The sequence below is a fragment of the Harpegnathos saltator genome, unplaced genomic scaffold, assembly GCF_003227715.2.
Source record: "Harpegnathos saltator strain DR-91 unplaced genomic scaffold, Hsal_v8.6 scaffold229, whole genome shotgun sequence".
In the NCBI taxonomy this organism is placed as follows: Eukaryota; Metazoa; Arthropoda; class Insecta; order Hymenoptera; family Formicidae; genus Harpegnathos; species Harpegnathos saltator.
In genome coordinates this window covers 192,094-213,733 of record NW_020230016.1, presented here as the reverse complement: position 1 = coordinate 213,733, position 21,640 = coordinate 192,094, and positions in this window count along the sequence as shown.

Below are 21,640 nucleotides of genomic sequence, written 5' to 3'. Positions count from 1 at the left end.
GACGATAGGAAACTATAATATGTATATATGGTGTCCCATTTTAATGTCCCACCCCAAATAACTCTTCAGTATTGAAGTTTCAAGAAAAATGATCTGAATAAAAGTAGTAGGGATTTAAGTGAACTACCTTATGATGACCTTGACTTTGACCTTGACCTCTATTTTCAAGGTCATTTGAAAGTTAACTTGCGTTTTTAAATAGGAACCTTTATTTTTTATTACACTGTTTTTTCTACTAGTTAATTTGAATAACTTTTGTCTAAAACATTTTTTTATTTGTCTAATATTTTTTGAGATATTTGAGGAAAACTTGATAACTTTTTCAATATTTAACTTACTATATCTCGCTAATTATTTGTCAGAAGAAAAAGTGGTACTAGACTTTCTTGTTTTATTTAGTCTCAAGAATATATTGTTATAATAGCGCTCTGATTTTTGTTAATTTGATGATTTTGAAATTTCCAAAAATCAGTAAATTAACAAAAGTCAAGGCGCTATTGTAACAATGTATTCTTAAGACTAAATAAAATAAGAAAGTCTAGTACCACTTTTTCTCCCGACAAATAGCTAGCGAGATATCGTAAGTTAAATATTGAAAAAGTTATCAAGTTTTCCTCAAATATCTCAAAAAATGTTAGACAAATAAAAAAATGTTTTAGACAAAAGTTGTTCAAATTAACTAATAGAAAAAACAGTGTAATAAAAATAAAGGTTCCTATTTAAAAAACGCAAGTTAACCTTCAAATGACCTTGAAAATAGAGGTCAAGGTCAAAGTCAAGGTCATCATAAGGTAGCTCACTTAAATCCCTACTACTTTTATTCAGATCATTTTTCTTGAAACTTCAATACTGAAGAGTTATTTGGGGTGGGACATTAAAATGGGACACCCTATATACAGTGTCCGAAAATTACATCATATTCATTAAATTTTCTTTTTTAATAACTTTTTAATAAATGAGCGACGGTTAGAATTTTTTGACTGTTACTTAGGAGTGTTAGTTCTATAATATATGTCAATATAAAGATCGTAGGAGGGTGGTCCGTTATTGTAAATATTTACCAAAATCGTTATATTATAAGGTATTGCACATTTATCTATTTTTTAATTTATTTTATTATTAAATATAGATCAATCTGTTTTATAAATAACAATGCGTGCAAAAATATATAAAGAATATTTACGTTCAAATAAAAAAATTCAACAAATAAATTTAAAAATAATATATAATAGTACTGTCATTGAAAGAAAGTAGTCAAATGAAATGACGATGTTATAAGGTGTTGTACATATTAACATAACCGAAGAAATGCAATAACATTTCTCTTCGATTTTTATTTATATTTACACTTCTTTCGACTATAACGCACAATATTGTTACATGCTATATATTGTCGTTTCGCGTAGTATTACTTTTCGATGAAATAATTATATACTCACCCGCGAAAAAAGGGCCACTAAATTTTAACGCAGTTTTGTAACATATTTCAATAGTGATAATTTAGCCAAAAATCATCGTATTGAAATGAAACAAAGCCCAAATTAAAGCTTGGACATTTCTTGTCAACAACCAAAAACCTAAAAGTGAATTATGAAAAAGTTTTACAAAATGGCGAATGTGAAAATAGACTTCGATTAATGGGGAAAACTTGTTTTTTAATTGTTGCATTGCTCAGAAGAATCGGTTGTATGGTACAAATGTATGATGTTTAAAGCTGATTTATTTCCTAACAAATCCATATTTTAATCATTTTTTACGACCTTTTTTGATATTAGAGAGCTCTATATAGTTATATGGTTAATATAAATTCCAATGTTATAGTCTATTTGTTTGTTATAGTTTGAACGATATAACTATGTGGTATTAAGTATTGTCCAATGGAAAATTATAATATCGATGTGATGTTATAGGTCATGTCACATTGGTGATGTCACGATTTCACAGGCAATCGCCCATTAAAATCGGTTATAACTATTATGGTTTAGACATATGCGGATCGCACTATTTTTGTGTATTTCTACACAGTACGCTCCTAAATTTTTCAAGCTCGTTCCCCTTTTCGTCCTCGTCTCCCATATTTATAAAAATCATCATTCAGTTATTCGCGATAGGCAAAAAACGTAGCTTAGATCTTAGCGATCGTGTGCAAAGCAGTTGACTAAATCTTTGCTCGTCCGAAATATGCCGCGATGGTGTTCCGAGCGCATTATATAGGGTGTCCAATTTTAATCTATCACCCCTCATAACTTTACAGGGAGCGGTCGTAGAGAAAAATATTTCAGACAGAAGTTGTTAAAATTAATTGGTAGAAAAAGATGATATAATAAAAAATTGGGGTTTTACTTAAGAAAAGTAGTGATGAGTGAATATCTCGAAAGTGGTGCTATCTGTAAACAAACTGATATAATTGTTTCATGTTCCCCTTGAAACCATATAACTTTTGTGTGAAACATTTTTCTCTACGCCGCTCCTTGCAAAGTTATGAGGGGTGATAGATTAAAATTGGACACCCTATATATCGCGCTTTCTCACGCAACATGTAATTATTCAGCAGCTTGAAAAGCTCGCACGAATGTTCGTGCGCGTTACACGCGCTATGATCGTTGGAATTGGGCCGTCCACGCCATTCGTTCCTTGTCGCTGACATCGTATTGAAAAAGCGCGATAAAAGCTTTCTGGCTTGACGGGCACTAACTGGTTGTACAAGCTCTTCTTTCCTTCTCTCTATCTGTCTCTTCTCTCTCCTCTCTTGCTTCCTTATTTTACATATGTCGTTACATTGTAATTTCCTGTACTACTCGAAGTGCTCAATTCTTACATATACATGCGGAGGAAGGATTAATAGGACGGGTTAAGATGCAGTTATGTTGGTTGGGATGTTTCCTTGAGATAAGGACAGCTAATGTCGTTGCAATCAGATATGAATTTGAGTGTTACATTAGGAAATATTCGCTATCAAAGCTAAATGATGTTTTAACTGTATGTGAGATAAGCGAAATAAAATTATCGGCAGTTTTATTGTCCTTGGCACAAAATATATCAGGGACTCAAGAAAAAAAATTCTCCCAATGTATTAATGAAGAGCAGCTATATATGAAGATAGTGATAATAATGTTATATTTAGATATTTTATTCCTCGATAATACATTAGAGAAATGTTATTTCTTAAGATTTTTAAAAATCCTGCCAATGATAACAGAGATGCCTATGATTATACGGCTTAGCTCAAGATAAGATATTTGAAAATCAGTAGCTTAAGAATGCTATTTTCTTAGCTACTCGTGCTAAGTTCTTGTGCACGTTCAACTCTTTGTATAGCAGTAATAAATATATTTACCACCTTTTTCTCTTTCATTCTTAGGACGTACTGTTTATAATTTAATGAAAATAAGTAAAGTCATATTTTCATAATACATATGATATATTAATACTTACATTATATATTTCTTATAGTTTTTATATCCAATTGATCATTTTAATTATTTATAAATAAGCAAAATTTATTTATGAACAAAAAAATGATTTAAAATATATAATTTCTTGGAAAGTATTTAAGATTATAGAAGCTGAAAATTTTATAGAATATTTTTTACATGTAAAAATGTTTTTTTTTAGAATTTTCTGCACGTTAGATTTTTCTATAAACAAATTATTGAAATAAATTTTATAAATCTGACATGAAATAATTGTAATTAACGATTAATTAACGATTTGAAACATTCATAATTAACGATTTGAAAAAATTTTATATCGTGTATTTGATTTACATTTATTCGTATTTACACTATTTTATTTCTATATGACACCTATATTGAATCTGCCATCTTTAATTTTTGAAATCTGACTTCGGATTTATAATCAGCGACTCAGATAACATAGAAATATAAAATTTCATAGAAATTTAGAAATGTAGAAAAAAAATCTTGGGTAGAGAAAAAATGTGCTACATAAAGTGTTAATTTGAGTTTATATATTTCTCCTTTGAGGTGAATTTTTTTTATTTATAATAGTTAACTTAATGATGATAACAAAATAATTAGTTTTTTAGCTAAGTTGAAATCAGTTATTGAAATTTAGTTAATGATGATCATTTGTTTTGCGTGCAGTCGTCGATGCGTAACAGTGAATATCAGCGGCAATTGTAGCAAGAAATGAGTTGAAAACTCATGGTATATAAAATAATGACTGTTTTCATTGAGAAAATATCTATATTAATTGTAGGGAAGCTGTCATCAAAATTAAAGTTCTCGGACACGATTCTTATGATATATCGTTTTCTTTTTTCTTTGTAGTTATTCCCTTCTTTCACATTCATTTGCTCATCTTGTTTCACCTGCACTTGCTTCAGAAGCTTTTCATGATTATGCAATAAGCGCGCGAGATCAATGCACAATAACAAATGAGAATGTATTTTCGTCCTCCCGAATTGGATTTTGATTTTCACAGCGCATGCCCGGTAGAAGGATTCTCGCCAGAGAGCCAACTGCGAGATTACCGAGATGTCCGAATACCATACGTCAAAATCAAACGGTTCCTATTTATAAGTTTAACGGCGCGCGGCGAGCCAGCGACGGCGACGGCGGCGGTGGCAGCCGGCGGTTTTGATCGGACAGACACCTGTTCTCATTCAAACAAACGCTGCCCCGGATTATTATTTCAATCTGCAGTATCATGCAAAGCGCACGCACGCATGCGCCTTAAGCAGACGTTCGTTAATTGTGAGTTCCTTGCTTTCTCCTTTGCGAATGAGCGTGATGCAAGATGCGTGATACATGTCCGAAATGACGGACATTATTATTGCAGAAACAGCGAGCAGAAATTCGATATACGATTTTGAAAATTATACAGGGTGTTCCAGAAAATCCGCAAACTTAATTTTACTCGGAGATACTCTGGACAATTCCAAGGCAATATTTTCGTAGCAGTAGAAAGTTCGGAGATATGGGCGATTGAAAAAGCGAAATTTTTTATGTACCAAATTTTGGAATATTGCATTTTAAGAGAGAGAGAGAGAGAGAGAGAGAGAGGAGTGGGAAGAGAGAGAGAGAGGAGAGAGAGAGAGGAGAGAGAGAGAGGAGGGAGATGAGAGAGAGAGTAGAAAGGAGAGAGGAGGGAGAGAGGGAAGAGAGAGGAGAGAGAGAGAGTGAGAGAGAGAGGAGAGAGAGGAGAGAGAGAGGAGAGAGGAGAGAGAGAGAGAGGGAGGGAGAGAGAGAGAGAGAGTGAATTTTATTTTAATATTATAATTTTTATTTGTGACGCTTAAGGGGAGTATTATATGCAGAGCATGCCGTTTTTAAGGCTATTTTTACGAATTTTTTTAACAGAAACGGTAGGATCAATGGACTTGAAATTTTCACAGTGTATTCATTAATGTTCAAAGTATAAAATAAATTTGTTATTATATAGTTGTTATTATGTCTATATGGAAAGTACACATAAAATTTTAAACGCGTTTATCCGGAAGCCCCATTTTCTGAAATTGTCGACACGATTACACAAAAACTACTGAACCGAATAACTTGAAATTTTTACACAATGTACAGTAGACATGTAGTTTCCGCCCCTACTTCGAACACAGTTATATTTTATTTTATTCATTTTTTTAATGATGATTACAAGTTGAGAAAAGTTTTATTTTCGATACTTTTTTTTGTATAGTCATTATTTTTCCAAATTTGACTTCACTACCTTCATTTTGGTACGGACTATAATGGGAACCGTATATTTTACAAATCTTTCTCATTTTTTGGTTTCAGAGTAATGTGAGGCCCGGAATTATATCGACAGCAAACATAGAGCTCGCAAACGGATGACTGCATTTTTATCTATAATTACAAATGGGATATGTTCTTGTGATTCAATAAAATTTATTTTATACTTTGAACATTGAACAATGAATACACTGTGAAAATTTGATGTCCATTGATTTTATCGTTTCTGTTAAAAAAATTTGTAAAAATAGCCTTGAAAACGGCCTTTTGGATGTAATTTCCCGCTTAATTAGAAAGATATAACAAAAAGTGACTAAACAGGTTACTAAACAATGACCGTCTTCGATATTTCCACTTAGAAAAAATTGTTTGCAAATTAGTCAGAGAATTTCTTCAGAGATAAAATTAAGTCTAAGTCACCCTGTATATGCAGGGTAGAAGGGTCAAGTTAACATGAAGGATATGTTAGTTGTCTCATGTGTATATATTTATTTTGAGAGAAACAACATAGTGAAATGTTCTTTTTAAAACATCCCAACTTTTTTCTAAGCTTTTTTTATTATAATTAAAAAAATGTCGCAGTTATAAAAGAAGTAAATTTGATTTAAGAGCAGCTGAGTAAATTTTCGAGCCCCTCAGAATTTTGTGTCGATAATCTTTTATGAATGTGTCGATAAAATTACGAACGAAAAATTAAGATGAAGTGTTGTTACAATGGAGTTTCTCTCTATACAAGGTACTATTTTGTACAATAAAAAATCAATTAATAAAATAATTGGAATCGGGCATATTAGTTGTTTAAAAAATTGCAATTGAAGCTTCGGAAATGCCGCTCCGATCTCCTTTATCCTGTGATGTATCATGAAATTTGTAATTATAGATTGATAACGGCGAGTGCAGTTTACTCATTCTCCATCTTATAATAATTCTTTCGCCAACAATCCTGAAACTGTTGTTTAATCATGAAGAATCCTCCGAGTTGTCATAGTTTGCTTCCTCTTTGAGATTCGAGAATATGCGACACATTGAGAGCAATTACATGGTAAGCTGGCAGGTTTTACTCGCCACGCTGATAACCGACTGAAAACAACATTACTTATCAGTCTTAAAGTTAAACTATCTAAAATGCCATTGAAAACACGACGAGATATCTTTAACATAGTCTAGTATCACTGTCATTATATCGCTATATATACGTGAAATATTTTAAAACCCGGAGGCAAATTTTGTTAACATGTTAAAAAATTTCTCCCTATCAGATAATATCAGGTAACAAGCAATTTAATTGACACTCGCTACATATGTATACACTATCACTCTCACATAAGTAACATTGTACACATAACATATCACTCAATAAGTTCGTAGGATGACATATAAATGGCGCTACTATTGACAAATCCGTATGATTTTTAGAAAGTACTAACCTTCAAATACGTGTCAAACTTTTGACATGACAATCGGACGTTTAGTTCACAAGTTACAGTGGTTTTAATGACGCACGACGTCGACTCGTTTTAGCAAGGCTTCAGTTTCGGCAATCACTTCTTCATTGGAACCAAATCTCTTTCCCTGGAGCTTTCCCTGCCGATTTGACTCTGGAGTGTAGTGATGGATCCATGTTTCATCTATTGTCACATACCGCATCAAAAAATCCTTTTTATTGCGCTGAAACAGCTCCAAACAATCCGCTGAATCGTCGACGCGTTGCTAAAACGAGTCGACGTCGTGCGTCACTAAAACCACTGTAACTTTTGAACTAAACGTCCAATTGTCATGAAATTTTAACACGTATCATTTGAAGGTTAGTATTTCCTAAAAATCATATGGATTTGTCAATAGTAGCGCCATTTATATGTCCTCCTATGAACTTATTGAGTGATGTGTTATATAAGAAACATCCTATAATTTTACGACATTATTTGCTCTATAATAAATTTGAAAATACCTGTAAATAAAAAATCTGTAAAAAAGAAAATCTATAAAATAGACAAATTAAAATGTTTGAAATTAATTATAAAAGTAAAAAACGTAAAATGTTAAATTTGTGAAAACAATAAAGAGGAAAACGATAAACATAACGCTTTATCGTGAACTTATTGGATGCTCTAAACTTTCGAGCATAGTGTATATATATATATACAGAGTGCACGATTTATCTGAAGACATTGAAATATCTCGAGAACTATGCATTGGATAAAAAAAAGTGGTCAATGAAAGTTGTTAGTCTCGAAGGAGGACATCCAATGATACCAAACTCAACCTCCCACCCCACCCCCTGGGGGTGGGGGTTGGGGGCAACTTTGAAATCTTAAATGAAAACCCCCATTTTTTATTGCAGATACGGATTCTACGCCACAAAATACGTAAATTTTGTCCGAAACTTTTTTTTTGATTCGTGATAGATGGCGCTGTAATCGCAAAAAATTATATTTTCCGCAATTCTCCAGAAATGATCATTGGATTGAGAAATAAAAAATACCTGTTCAATATTTTTAAAGAACATAATAAAAGTTATTCCCCCCATCCTCTCGGGGTAGGGTGGGTGATAACGTTCAAATCTCAAATGGGGACCCACATTTTTCATTGCAGAATTAGATTGTACGTGAAATTTTTATTGAAACAATTTTTTTCATTTGTGATAGATAGCGTTGAATTTTTCCGAGAAACTACTTTTAGCGTTTCATAGCAACAACGACGAGGACGTAATAATTTTATGTTCCCTTCGGGTGCTTTTTTAATGTGAGTCCCCTTGCCTCTCACAGATCGGGATGCTTTTTTAATGTGAGTCCCCTTGCCTCTCACTGTTCAATTAATTAGAGTAAGTGTTCGAAATTTTTACCTTCAACTTCAATACACTTATTGATCCTTTTTTCAAATGACTGTACACAGGATAGAAGCATATCTGCGGGAGTTTCAGCGCAAGCATTTCTTATGCGTTCTACCATGTTTTCACGAGTTGTTGGCACTTGTTGATTTAAAAATATTGAACAGGTATTTTTTATTTCTCAATCCAATGATCATTTCTGGAGAATTGCGGAAAATATAATTTTTTGCGATTACAGCGCCATCTATCACGAATCAAAAAAAAAGTTTCGGACAAAATTTACGTATTTTGTGGCGTAGAATCCGTATCTGCAATAAAAAATGGGGGTTTCCATTTAAGATTTCAAAGTTGCCCCCAACCCCCACCCCCAGGGGGTGGGGTGGGAGGTCGAGTTTGGTATCATTGGATGTCCCCCTTCGAGACTAACAACTTTCATTAACCACTTTTTTTTATCCAATGCATAGTTCTCGAGATATTTCAATGTCTTCAGATAAATCGTGCACCCTGTATATATATATATATATATATATAAAGGGTGTCCCAAAATTCACGCAAGAAGTAATTTTGATAGAAAACACAGGTTTATAATTAAAAACTGTACATTTTTTATTGATTCATAAAGTATACAGTATAAGGTTATGTATGGAATAGCATATCGGGTAAACGGCCACAGCGAAGAGAATTCGTTGAATGGATTATGGAACAAGTGGATGCTGATTTTTCGAACAAAATCATTTTCAACAATGAGGCTCATTTTCATCTTGATGGCTTGGTTAATCGACAAAATTGTCGCATTTGGGGTTCAGAAAATCCACGAGTGATTGTTGAGAAACAAATGTATCCACAACGTGTCACTGTTTGGTGCGGATTTTGGCATCATCGGACCATTCTTCTTCGAAAATGCGGCTGGTCAGGCAATAACAGTTAATGGTGCTCACTATCGCGATATGATAAACCAGATTTTTGTGCCTAAATTGCAAGATATGGATGTGGACGACATGTGGTTTCAACAAGACGGTGCCACATGCCATACAGCCCGAGAAACAATTCAATTACTGCATGAGTCATTTCCTGGTCGTGTAATTTCCCGTTTTGGTGATTAGATTTGGCCGCCCAGATCATGCGATTTAATGCCGTTGGACTTTTTTCTTTGGGGGTTTTGAAGTCTAAGGTTTATGCCAACAAGCCCACGACCACCCACGCCTTGAAGGAGGAAATTGAGCGCTGTATCAACGAAATTCAGCCACATTTATGCAAAACGGTCATGGAAAATTTCAACAAAAGAGTGCATATGTGCCAGTAAAACCGTGGAGGCCATTTACCCGATATGCTATTCCATACATAACCCTATACTGTATACTTTATGAATCAATAAAATATTTACAATTTTTAATTATATTGGGAGTACAAATTAGTTCGGTCCGTTTTTTGTGCTAAAAGATGTATTTATTTCAAAACAAAATGAATGAACAGATCAATTAAAGTATTTTCCATCGCTGGCTACTACTTTCTCCTATTTCTTAGGCAATTTTCGAATTCCATCTCGAAAAAATGACTCGTCTTTTGAGGCGATTCAAGTTTGGAGCCAATTTTCGATATCTGCGTAAGAAGTGAACCGGTGACCTGCCAAATCGTGCTGCATCCTTCGGAACAACCAGTAATCAGAAGGAGCAATGTCCGGAGAATACGGCGGGTGCGATAAAACATCCCATTTGAGCGTTTCCAAATATTTTTTTACGACTTTTACGACATGAAGCCGAGCGTTGTCATGAAGAACGCCTTTCAACGTCTCTCAGTTTCAGTTCATAAGGCACCCAATTTCCTTGTTTTTGAATAATTCCCATGTCTCTCAATCGTACGGAAACGGTTTGTTGAGTCACTCCCAATGATTCTGCAAGCTCCTCTTGCGTTTGATTCTGATCTTCTTCGAGTAATGCCTCTAATTCTTTGTCCTCGAATTTTTTTGGCTGTCCAGAGCGAGGCTTGTCTTCGACGCTGAAATCTCCATCCTTGAAACGTTGAAACCATTCCCTACATGATTTATCAGTTGGAGCAGCATCACCATAAACTTCAACAAGCATTCGATGGGCTTCAGCTGCACTTTACTTCCAATTAAAGCAGAAAATTAAAATCTCCCGCAAATGCTGCTTGGTTAACACAAAATTCGATATTTTCAACATTATAAAAAGCAAGGTTTTTGTATGAAACTCAAAGCGATATAAACTGAATATTATTGGCAGATGTCTAACCTCTCTGAAACCGCCAAAATCGGCAGTCACTATGAACCATTCATAACAGCCGGAGCCATCTTTTGAAAACGGACCGAACTAATTTGTACAATAAAACTGTGTTTTCTATCAAAATTACTTCCTGCGTGAATTTTGGGACACCCTTTATATAAGCACATGCCCACACATATGTATATATATATACATATGTACACACATACACGCGTACGACGTGTGTGCTCCTCGACATCGTTGCGGACGGACGCGCACATGCTCTCGCTCTTATATCTCCCACCGCGCGCGCTTCTCGCGCTTCTTTGCTTCTCCCGTCTTCGCGACCTCAATTCCGCTACATTCCTCTCAATCGCGCTCGGCACTCGCGTAACGCGCTGTTTTATCTCCGTGAATAAATCATCAAAGATAGCACTTTAAGATACATATTTTCTCCGAAGCGAATGCGTGAATCTCTTACGAGTGTGCTTCATCCGACGTTCGTCAGCGACGTTCCTCTCGCCGACGTTGAGACAATCCTCGATTTCCGTGCGAGATCTTTCGCTTTATTTCTAGTCTCGTTATTGTCAGTTCACCCCTGCCAACCTGCAGAGCGCTTTCACGCGTGTATTTGACGGCTTTTTTATTTTCAGTGGTTATTTTGTTCAATTGATTCATCGGCGAAGTTCCTCGTGAAATTTTCAATCGGCCCACTCGAGAGAGAGTCTCAGATATAGAAATTATGGATACATACGAGGGCGGTCCGATAAGTACTTAGCCTCACCGCCCGATGGCGCCACTATCGCAAGAGAAATTTACTATCGTGTAGTATATTCTCGTAGACGGCTACTGTCGAAATTTCAGCCGAATCGGACTCGTAGTTTTGTTTTGACCGCGTGTGGAAGCGGGCGTGTCCGCGGATTTTAGAAAAATGGAAAAAGAGCAATATCGGTCGGTGATTCGATTCTTGTTTTTGGAAGGGAAATCGCGCAGCGAAATCAAAGAGCGCTTGGATGCTGTGTACGGTGACTCTTCTCCTTCGATGGCGACCGTCAAAAATTGGTTTAACGAGTTTCAACGTGGTCGCACGTTGGTTTTTGATGAGCCACGCCCAGGTGCCCCGAAAACGGCTACCACGGAGGATAACATGACAAAAATCCACGATCTCGTATTGGCAGACCGCCGATTGAAGGTGCGCGAGATAGCTGAGACAGTAGGCATCTCAAAAGACCGCGTGGGTCATATCCTGCATGAAATTTTAGGCATGAGAAAGCTGTCGGCGCGATGGGTGCCGCGTTTGCTCACTCCGGACAACAAGCGCAACCGCGCTTGAGGTGAGACCACTTCAGAGCAATGTTTGACGCTGTTTAAGCGCAATTCGAAGGAGTTTCTGCGTCGTTTCGTGACCGTCGACGAAACATGGATCCACTGGTACACACCAGAGACCAAGGAACAGTCGAAACAGTGGACTTCACCCGGTGAACGTGCTCCGAAGAAGGAACTGTCCTATCGGCCGGAAAGGTGATGGCCACCGTTTTCTGGGATTCACAAGGTATGATCTACATCGACTACCTGGAGAAGGGCAAAACGGTCACAGGGCTGTACTATGCCGAATTATTGGGCCGATTCGACGCCGAATTGCAGAAAAAACGGCCCCATTTGGCGAAGAAAAAAGTGCTCTTCCACCATGACAACGCACCGGCTCACACCTCCGCCCTCGCCACGATCAAATTGGTCGAATTGGGCTACGAACTGCTGCCCGATCCACCGTATTCTCTAGATTTGGCCCCGTGCGACTTCTTTTTGTTTCCAAACTTGAAAAAGTCACTCGCCGGGCAGAAATTTGAGTCGAATGAGGAGGTCATCGCCGCCACGGAGGCCTACTTTGCAGACCTCGAGAAAACGTATTTTTCAGACGGGTTAAAGAAGTTGGAGCATCGCTGGGTCAAGTGTATCGAGCTAAAAGGAGACTATGTTGAGAAATAAATCGCCACTTTTCCAAAATTTTCGTTTTTCTTTTGTAGGCTAAGTACTTATCGGACCACCTTCGTATATTATGATCTTGCATGTTATAGAAATAATGTCGATGGAGAAATAATTCAATCGCTTCTTCGTCGACATACTGTAATCAAATAAAACGCCGGGAGTCTTTTTTAAATAAATCGCAGCGTTTCACGAACCTCTCTCAGTCGACATTGAAACGCGTTTAGTGAAGGAAATTCGCGATTATTCAAAAACACCTAACTTTTTGTGTGGCATACTTTTTCTACTTGACGAATTTCTATGAAATCTTGTACTTTTATATTTTTGAATCGCTAATTGCAAATTTGAAATCAAATTCTAAAAATTAAAAATGGTAAATCCAATATGATTACCGTATAGGAGTAAAATTAATGTAAGTCTGAAAACAAATATAAATCAAATATAAAAGTTTTTCAGATCGTTAATTACGAATTTTATAACAGATTTACAAAATTCAAGTAATTTGTTTATAAAGAAAATCTAACGTGCGAAAAATTCTAGGAAAAATTTTTAACTATTTTGACATATGAAGAATATTCCGTAAATTTTTTGTCTCTGATCTTAAATACTTTCCAAGAAATTAATTTTCTAATCGCTTTTTTTAACTTCGTTTGTTTATCAATAATTAAAAATGAACAATCGGATATAAAAGCTATGGACATGTAATTAATATATCAAAAAAATATATGAGATCCTACTTTCATTAAACTATGAATAGTAATCGTAAAAAATCGTAAAGAATCGTAAAAATAAAAGAAAAACAGGTGATTGATATACTTACCACTGTCACACGCACAAAGAGTTAAAAGTGAGAAGTCAAAAACGCGGAAGTTTGTTCGAGTTCTTTTCCGTCTCGAATACATTCGTAGCGCCTATGGGGAGCATCTTTTATCGTTGGCATATAGGTCACTGGGTATGCTGACGTATAGCAGAGTAGGCCCTTTGTCACGGTCCCCGAAAGATGTGGCCTGAGGAAGTCGTTTCTTTTGTGCCTTCTCCTTTTTTCTGCTCGGTCCAAGCGATTCGAGTGCGAGCAGAAAAAAGCGTAGGAAAGAGGAGGAATCGTAGAAGGTCGAAGAGAAGAAGGAGGAGAACGAGTTGCAAGGACATTAGGCCCTAAATACGGTGTGATAAAATACTTATGAAACTCGCGACGCCCGTATATGTTCGCATGCAGAGCGAAAGGGAAGAAGTTCTTCTCCTTTTCCTCCTCTCCCTTTTCTTCATTCTTTTCTCGATTGAGCAACTCCGCGATTAACTAGCCGGCTAGAGAATCTTGCTTTCCGAAAAATTTAATCAGGAGGAAATATACAGGGTGTTAGAAAAGTATGAAAACGGTCAAATATCTCGAAAACGAAACGTTTCTAGGAAAAATGTTTCCAACCAAAGTTGTAGGGTTTTAAAAGTTCTATTGAATGATCATATCCGTTTGATCTTGAGTGGAGAGGTCAAGGCGAGGCCAAGGCCAACATGATTTTTTAAATAGAACATCCCATTTTTTATCACACAGTATTAACGATGATAGCGAGACGTTTCCAAAATACTACTTGATGATTTATTTTTGTTGCGAATTGTCTGAATTATGAGCTTTAGAATTTACGGTGCCAACATTAGTATTATCCAGGATGTACCGCGGAGGTTGCATAGTCGGACTTTACACCCCTGTGTGTGTGTGTGTGTATGCGTGTGCGTGCGTGTGTATGTGTGTGTGCGTGCGTGTATGTGTGTGTGTGTGTGTGTGTATGCGTGTGTGTGCGTGTGTGTGCGTGCGTGCGTGCGTGCGTGCGTGCGTGCGTGCGTGCGTGTGCGTGTGTGTGCTTGTGTGTGCGTGTGTGTGCGTATGTGTGTGCGTATGTGTGTCAGCAGAGATAAGGATCCCACGGTTCGTCACTCCCGCAATATTTAATGACTCCAAACCCTCTCTGCGAATATGATCTGCATCTAGTATCTAGCATCTAATAAATTTTCTTCGGTAAAGAAGAGTCCGATAACCAAAAACCCGTCAATATGTTTTTTTGGGGATACTACATGAGAAGATCACGTCTGTGCTACCTTCCTTACTGAAGAAAAAGGATGAGCTTCTACAAATGATTTGTAAGTCTAATGACAATTTACAAATAATTTATTACAATGTGTACGCAACGAAATCTTAACTTGACAGACCTTAGGGAACGCATACTGCATCAAGTAAATCTTATCTCACCAGAAATGAGACGAAACTTTTAAATGAATTTCATCTACGATTAGGTCATTGTCAAGCAGCAGACGGAAGACAATTTGAACACTTAATTCAGTAAAAACTCGTCTACATATACACGCACGCGCGTGCACACACACGCGCACACACACACACACACACGCGCGCGCGCACACACGCACGCACGCACGCACGCACGCACACGCATGCACGCACGCACGCACGCACACACACGCATGCACACACACACATGCACGCCCACACGCACACATAGGGGTGTAAAGTCCGACCATGCAACCTCCACGTGGTACATCCTGGATACTAACACTGGCGGCACCGTAAATTCTAAAACTCATAACTCAGCTAATTCTCAACAAAAATAAATCATCAAGTAGTGTTTTGGAAACTCGTTATCATCTTTAACACTGTGTGATAAAAAATGAGGTATTCCATTTACAAAAAATCATATTGGTCTTGATCTCACCTTGACCCCGCCATTCAATGTCAAATGGATATGATCGTTTAATAGAACTTTTAAAACCCTACAACTTTGGTTGGAAACATTTTTCTCAGAAACATTTCGTTTCCGAGATATTTGACCATTTCCAGATTTTTCTAACACCCTGTATGTGTCTCGCGTGAAATTAGATGTCGACGTAATTTTGCGAAAGTTTTCTCAGAATTATTTTTTCTTTTTCCTAGCTCAAGCGATGTAAAGAAATTCACCTTCTTACATGTAACAAGAAGTAATTATAAGTTAATACTATTATATTAATATAAATCTCAGTAACTGATTCAAGCTTAACTAAAGGCTAACCGGTTCGCTGTCATTGCTAAGAGTTAGTTATTGATTATTGTAAGTTTTATGAAAATTTCTCAAGTTACTTTTTATTTATTTTTACCCTTTTTTGGATCAGACAATGTAAAGAGATTTCCTTTCTTATATGCAACAAAATAATTTCATACTGATAGCTAAAGAACAATGGGTAAAATGGGCTAATTTTGGCCCATCGTGGGGAACGGACAAAACACATCATTTCCAAAGAATTTTGACCCGCTGAACCACGGAGAGATGCCGTTATTAGTTTTCGTCCAAAACCCGGGAAACATGTTCTAATCCGAAGATCTATCATCCAATAATCGAATGGCCCAGGAAGGCTTTATATGAACTTTGAAGCTATTGCAAACTCGTATATTAGCTAAATTAGCTGAAGACAGTTTAGGTTTTTGATTTAATAGAATTATTTTTGATTAAATAGTTGAAGATGTTCTCATTTTATGCAAAATTTGCTGTAACAAATAATAAACACGATGTCACAGACCACTCGTACCACCCGATTCTTTTGTAAACGCAACATTTTAGGGAAAAATATTTCAGATAAAATTTGTATGGTTCCGAAGGGGATATATAATAACTATATCATTTTGTTTATAGATGGCTCTTTCGAGATATTCACTAATCATTATTTTTCTTAAATGGAAACCCGAATTTTTTATTATATCATTTTTTTCTATCAATTAATTTTACCAACTTCTGAAATATTTTTTTTATTTGCTTAATATTGTTGAGGTATTTATGGGTAACTCACTACTTGTCGGAAGAAAAAATGGTATTAGACTTTTTTACTCTATTTGGTCTCAAGAATATATTGTTATAATAATGCCCTACCATTCGTTAACTTATCGACTTTTGAAAATTTCAAAATCATCAAATTAACAAAAGTCAGGGCGCTATTATAGTAATATATTCTTGAGACCAAATAGAATAAAAAAGTCTAGTGCTATTTTTTTATTTCGATAAATAGTTAGCGAGATATCGTAAGTTAAATATTGAAAAAGTTACCGAGTTTTCCTTATCTCAAAAAGTATTAGGCAAATGAAAAAATATTTCAGACAAAAATTGTTAAAATTAATAATTGGTAGAAAAAAGTAATATAATAAAAAATTCAGGTTTCGATTTAAGAAAAATAATGATTAGTGAATATCTCGGAAGTGGCGCCATCTATAAACAAAATGATATAGTTATTATATGTCCCTTTTAAAACCATACAACTTTTGTCTGAAATATTTTTCCCTAAAATGTTGCGTTTACAAAAAAATCGGATGGTACGAGTGGTCTGTGACATCATGTTTATTATATATTATATTATTTGTTACAGCAAATTTTATATAAAAAGAGAATACCTGCAACTATTAAATCAAAAATAATTCTATTAAATCGAAAATCTAAACTGGCTTCAGCTAATTTAGCTAATATACAAATTTGCAATAGCTTCAAAATTTACGTAAAGGCTTCCCGGGCCATTCATTCGATGATTAGATGATAGATCCTCAGATTAGAACATGTTTCCCGGGTTTTAGACGAAAATTAACGGCGGCATCGAGTTCAGCGGGTCAAAATCCTTTCGAAATGATGTTTTGTCCGTTCCGCGATGAGCCAAAATCAGGCTCATCTTTTTACCTATTGTTCTTTCAATAACTGATTTCAACTTAGCTAAAGAAAGACTAATCATTTCGATATCAGTTTTAATGACTGAGAAAAATGCATATATTCCAAGGCAAATACTTATTAGCTGAAATTAAAATGCCTATCAATACAAATAATTAAGAAAATGATAGTCATTTCTATCTTATCGTGTGTATATAAACCAACATTAATAACTTTAACTTTTACTGAACATATTTAATATTTATTGAGCAGCATACAAAACATATGAAAAAAAAATATATTGTTATATTGTACAATACTAGTGTGATTAGAATTATCATTCTTTATTTAATAGCAATGTTGTTGAAATTAATACTTAATATTGTTATCAATATCATAATATTGTTTTAATAACTGTAGTACTAACTTCAATAATACTGCTATTGTACCATGAAAATTTATTCCAATTACTTTGATGCTATTGAAGTAACATCATTTTTCAGTTAGTTATTTTTTAGTGGTGTAGTAGTATTAAGACTTTTTGATTATACAATGTTTACATGTTTGTGCATTGTAATTATTGATTATTCAACGAAACTACAAGTACATATTCAAATGTGACTTTTCTTTCTCTATAATGATTTTACACTGCTCAAAAGAATTATGGCATAGATAATTTATTGCCAAAAATTGGCCAATTTTGATTGGCGATTACTTCGTGAAAAATTATTGTAGGTTAATGATTTTTTTTTTTAAATTAAACTTGAAGTCTCTACTTTAAGAATGTATCTCCATTTTTTATATATGATGCACCCCTATCCCTGTAACCCCTGACATCTAAGGGCATGTTTGGTATACTGAAAATTGCAAAGTTTGACGGAATGCACGGACGTGGGTAATTTTTTTTCGGGGACGCCGTTTGCATCGTCATAAAGTTCAAATCTTCCCCTTCAATTTGAAAAAAAATGGAGTCGCTACAATTTTTTTCGCAAAGTTACAGTCCTTCAAAAATATCGTTGTTTTTTACCTTCGGGCCAAATACCGGCCGACGGATCAAATGGAAATCATAGTGGATTTGGTAAGACAACTTGTCAATTTGAATGACCTATCGCAGATCCTGGTTCAAATCTGGAATGATATTTCGCAGGAAGAAATTAGGTCCTGCATTAACATGAGGGACCGGCTGCAAGAAGTGATTCGACAGCGTGGAGGAAACACGAGATATTGAAGACGCACCTACACGCACACACACACACGCGCGCGTGTGCGTACCCACGTGCACAGAAGGGAGGATTTAAAGTCAATAATTACTGTGGAAGTGACGAACCACGGGGTTCTTATCTCTTCTGTCACGGACACACACACATGCGTGCACACTTGGCCACGAAGGCCAAAAACAACGATATCTTTGAAGAGCTGTAACTTTGTGAAAAAAAATTGTAGCGATTTCATTTTTTTTTTTCAAATTGAAAGGGAAGATTTGAACTTTATGACGGTGCAAACGACGTCCCCGAAAAAAAATTGTCCACGTCCGTGCATTCCATTAAACTTTGCAATTTTCAATATACCAAATATGCCCTCAGATGTCAGGAGTTACAGGAATAGGGGTGCATCATATGCAAAAAATGGAGATACATTCTTAAAGTAGAGACTTCAAGCTCCATTTTGAAAAAAAATAATTAGTCTACAATAATTTTTCGCGAAGTAATCGTCAGTCAAAATTGGCCAATTTTGGCAATAAATTATGTATGCCATAATTCTTTTGAGCAGTGTATGTTTTATATTATAAGTGCTACAATTTCTGATCTTGGTTATTATCGCGTTCTATTAGATTTTTTCGAAATTTTTTGCCACTGAGGAAGCTTTAAAGTAGACTTAAACATTTGGATGATGTTTAACAGTATTAGCTTCTGATGTCTGTGTATAAAATATTGTTTTCAATGTGTAATTTTTTTTTACTTTCATTATGTATAATCTTATAATATTACTATTTTGACAGAAAATACTTTCTCGATCTAATCTTCTGATATCACTTCTTTTGTAAGAATTTATATCGGATAAGTACAAAAGTTCTCGTATGCCCAATTTCTCATTAGAACTCAAGCAGTAATTTGACATATAAAATTTGTTCATCAATCAAATGATGTAATCGCTGTCGTTTTTTACAATCTTTTCCCAACGTTGTAGTAGCATGTGGATGTCCCGATTACAAAACGACCTCGGTTTTGCGTTGAAACAGAAAAAAATTTGGTTTTCGACTTTCAAGACGACTTCCAAAGCAAACTTTTTCCCGATTGATTCGTTTTGCAATGATCGAAATAGGTGATAGTCATTTCATTTCCTTTGGTTTGCGTAAAATCCGTTTTGTAATGTGTGATTTTGCGTTGTCGTGATAAAAGACGACTTCCTTACGATTGACCAGAATTGGACGTTTTTCCTGGATTGCTGTCTTTAATTTATTTAATTGTTGGCAATACTTGTCAGAATTAATTATATGGTCAACGGAGAGCAGCTCAAAATATTTTTGATCTTCAAAGTAGTTCTTGTCTCAAAGTAGTTCTTGTCATTTTCTACACATTTTTTTCATCTTTCAGACAACTGGCAAATCCCATTTTGGTAAAAAAGTGTCTTGACTCAATGAAATCATCGATGCCTTTTTTTACTTCCTTGGGAGGTTGAAAGTGGAAATCTATCAAGTAATACTGAAGCGATCGGAACAGGTGATAATTTATATACGAGTACGCAGAAAACTATTTAGTTGATATAACTGAATTTCAGTTACAACAACTGAAACTTTCGGTTCCTCAAGAATCAACTGAAATTTCAATTGTAATAGTAGAAAAATTCTATTGGAAGGTTTCTGTTGTCCTAAAAATATATTCGGTCACCTTAGTCGAACATTAAGTTGTCAAGAATATAAGTTTCATTCGTCACGATCTATAATTCAGTTTATGTTATCGATTATCTTCATATAGATAAAACAAAGCGTGTATATGTAAGTGTGTATGTAAGTGGAGGAGGAAAAACGCATACACGAGTCTTCAAGATCACCAGCAGCATTTTTCAACTTTTTCAAAGAAATTTTTTCGGTCGCGGTAACTGAGAGATTTTGTTTCTCTTTACATATACGATGTAGTTCTACGCCTTCTGTAAGAGTAGCCGAATACTCTGCTATGGTCACTATATTTTCGCGACCGAAAATTTTTGTCCCTTCAATCGAACGTCTGTGAAGTTAGCCCCCATTTTGAAAATTTGAAAAAAATGAGCATAGTTCTGATTGCCCCCCAAAGAATTCTAGAGTTCTCTTTCATTTCCAGAGAACTCTTTCATTTTTGCTCGAATCGATTCAAGTCATAAGGAAAACCGATAGAACTCTTCGGGGAGCTACCCCGAACTCTAAAGAAATTATAATCAGGGATTTATCTCACATTTATCCGTCGAGTTTCCTTCACAATTTTATCAGTACGTGTGTATCAATGTCCGCGAGAAAATAAATTGGATTTAAATTTATTCATGATCGATATATCTCCTCTTGATGTCACCGATCACAATTCATTATCGTTATCTGATAACGGCGGATTTGTTGATGATTTATATCAACAAGAGGCTATAAAAATGATATACTGTGGCGAGTTATTATTAAGTAAGCAGATTGTTGCTAATTGAAATTGTTCTCCAATGTGTCCCAATCAATGTATTATCGTGTTATGTACGGGATGTTTTCCACATAAACGATAAAGATTGATGTAAATGTGTTCTGCATAAAAAGAAGAAAAGAATATTACGTAAACGCAGATTCAAGAGATGCTTCTCGTTAACGAGTTATTGCCAGAACAAAAATATATTGTCGCTTAATATGGAATTTAGAAATTTTGTGTCGACATTATTTATTTATTTATTTATTCGACGGGATAGATGTGGACAGGTCAAAATTATAAATCAGAAATTTCCACATCTGATACGTATTTCATAATCGTTATTTCCGAATAACGGATCGTCATAACGTGTGCGCGGTCGCTTTTTACAGATATATCTTTGAGAATATATTATTCAGATGTTTGCCTCTCAACGATTATTATTCACGTTATTTTTCGTGATTTTTATGCATTCGGCTAAAGTGCAAGTTGGGGTTGACTCGATGACAAATAAAAATACAAGTTCTATAAAAATACCACGTATATTCGTTATGAGCGTCTACATTTTTTTAACGCTGACATTTAACAGTTTAATTTATTC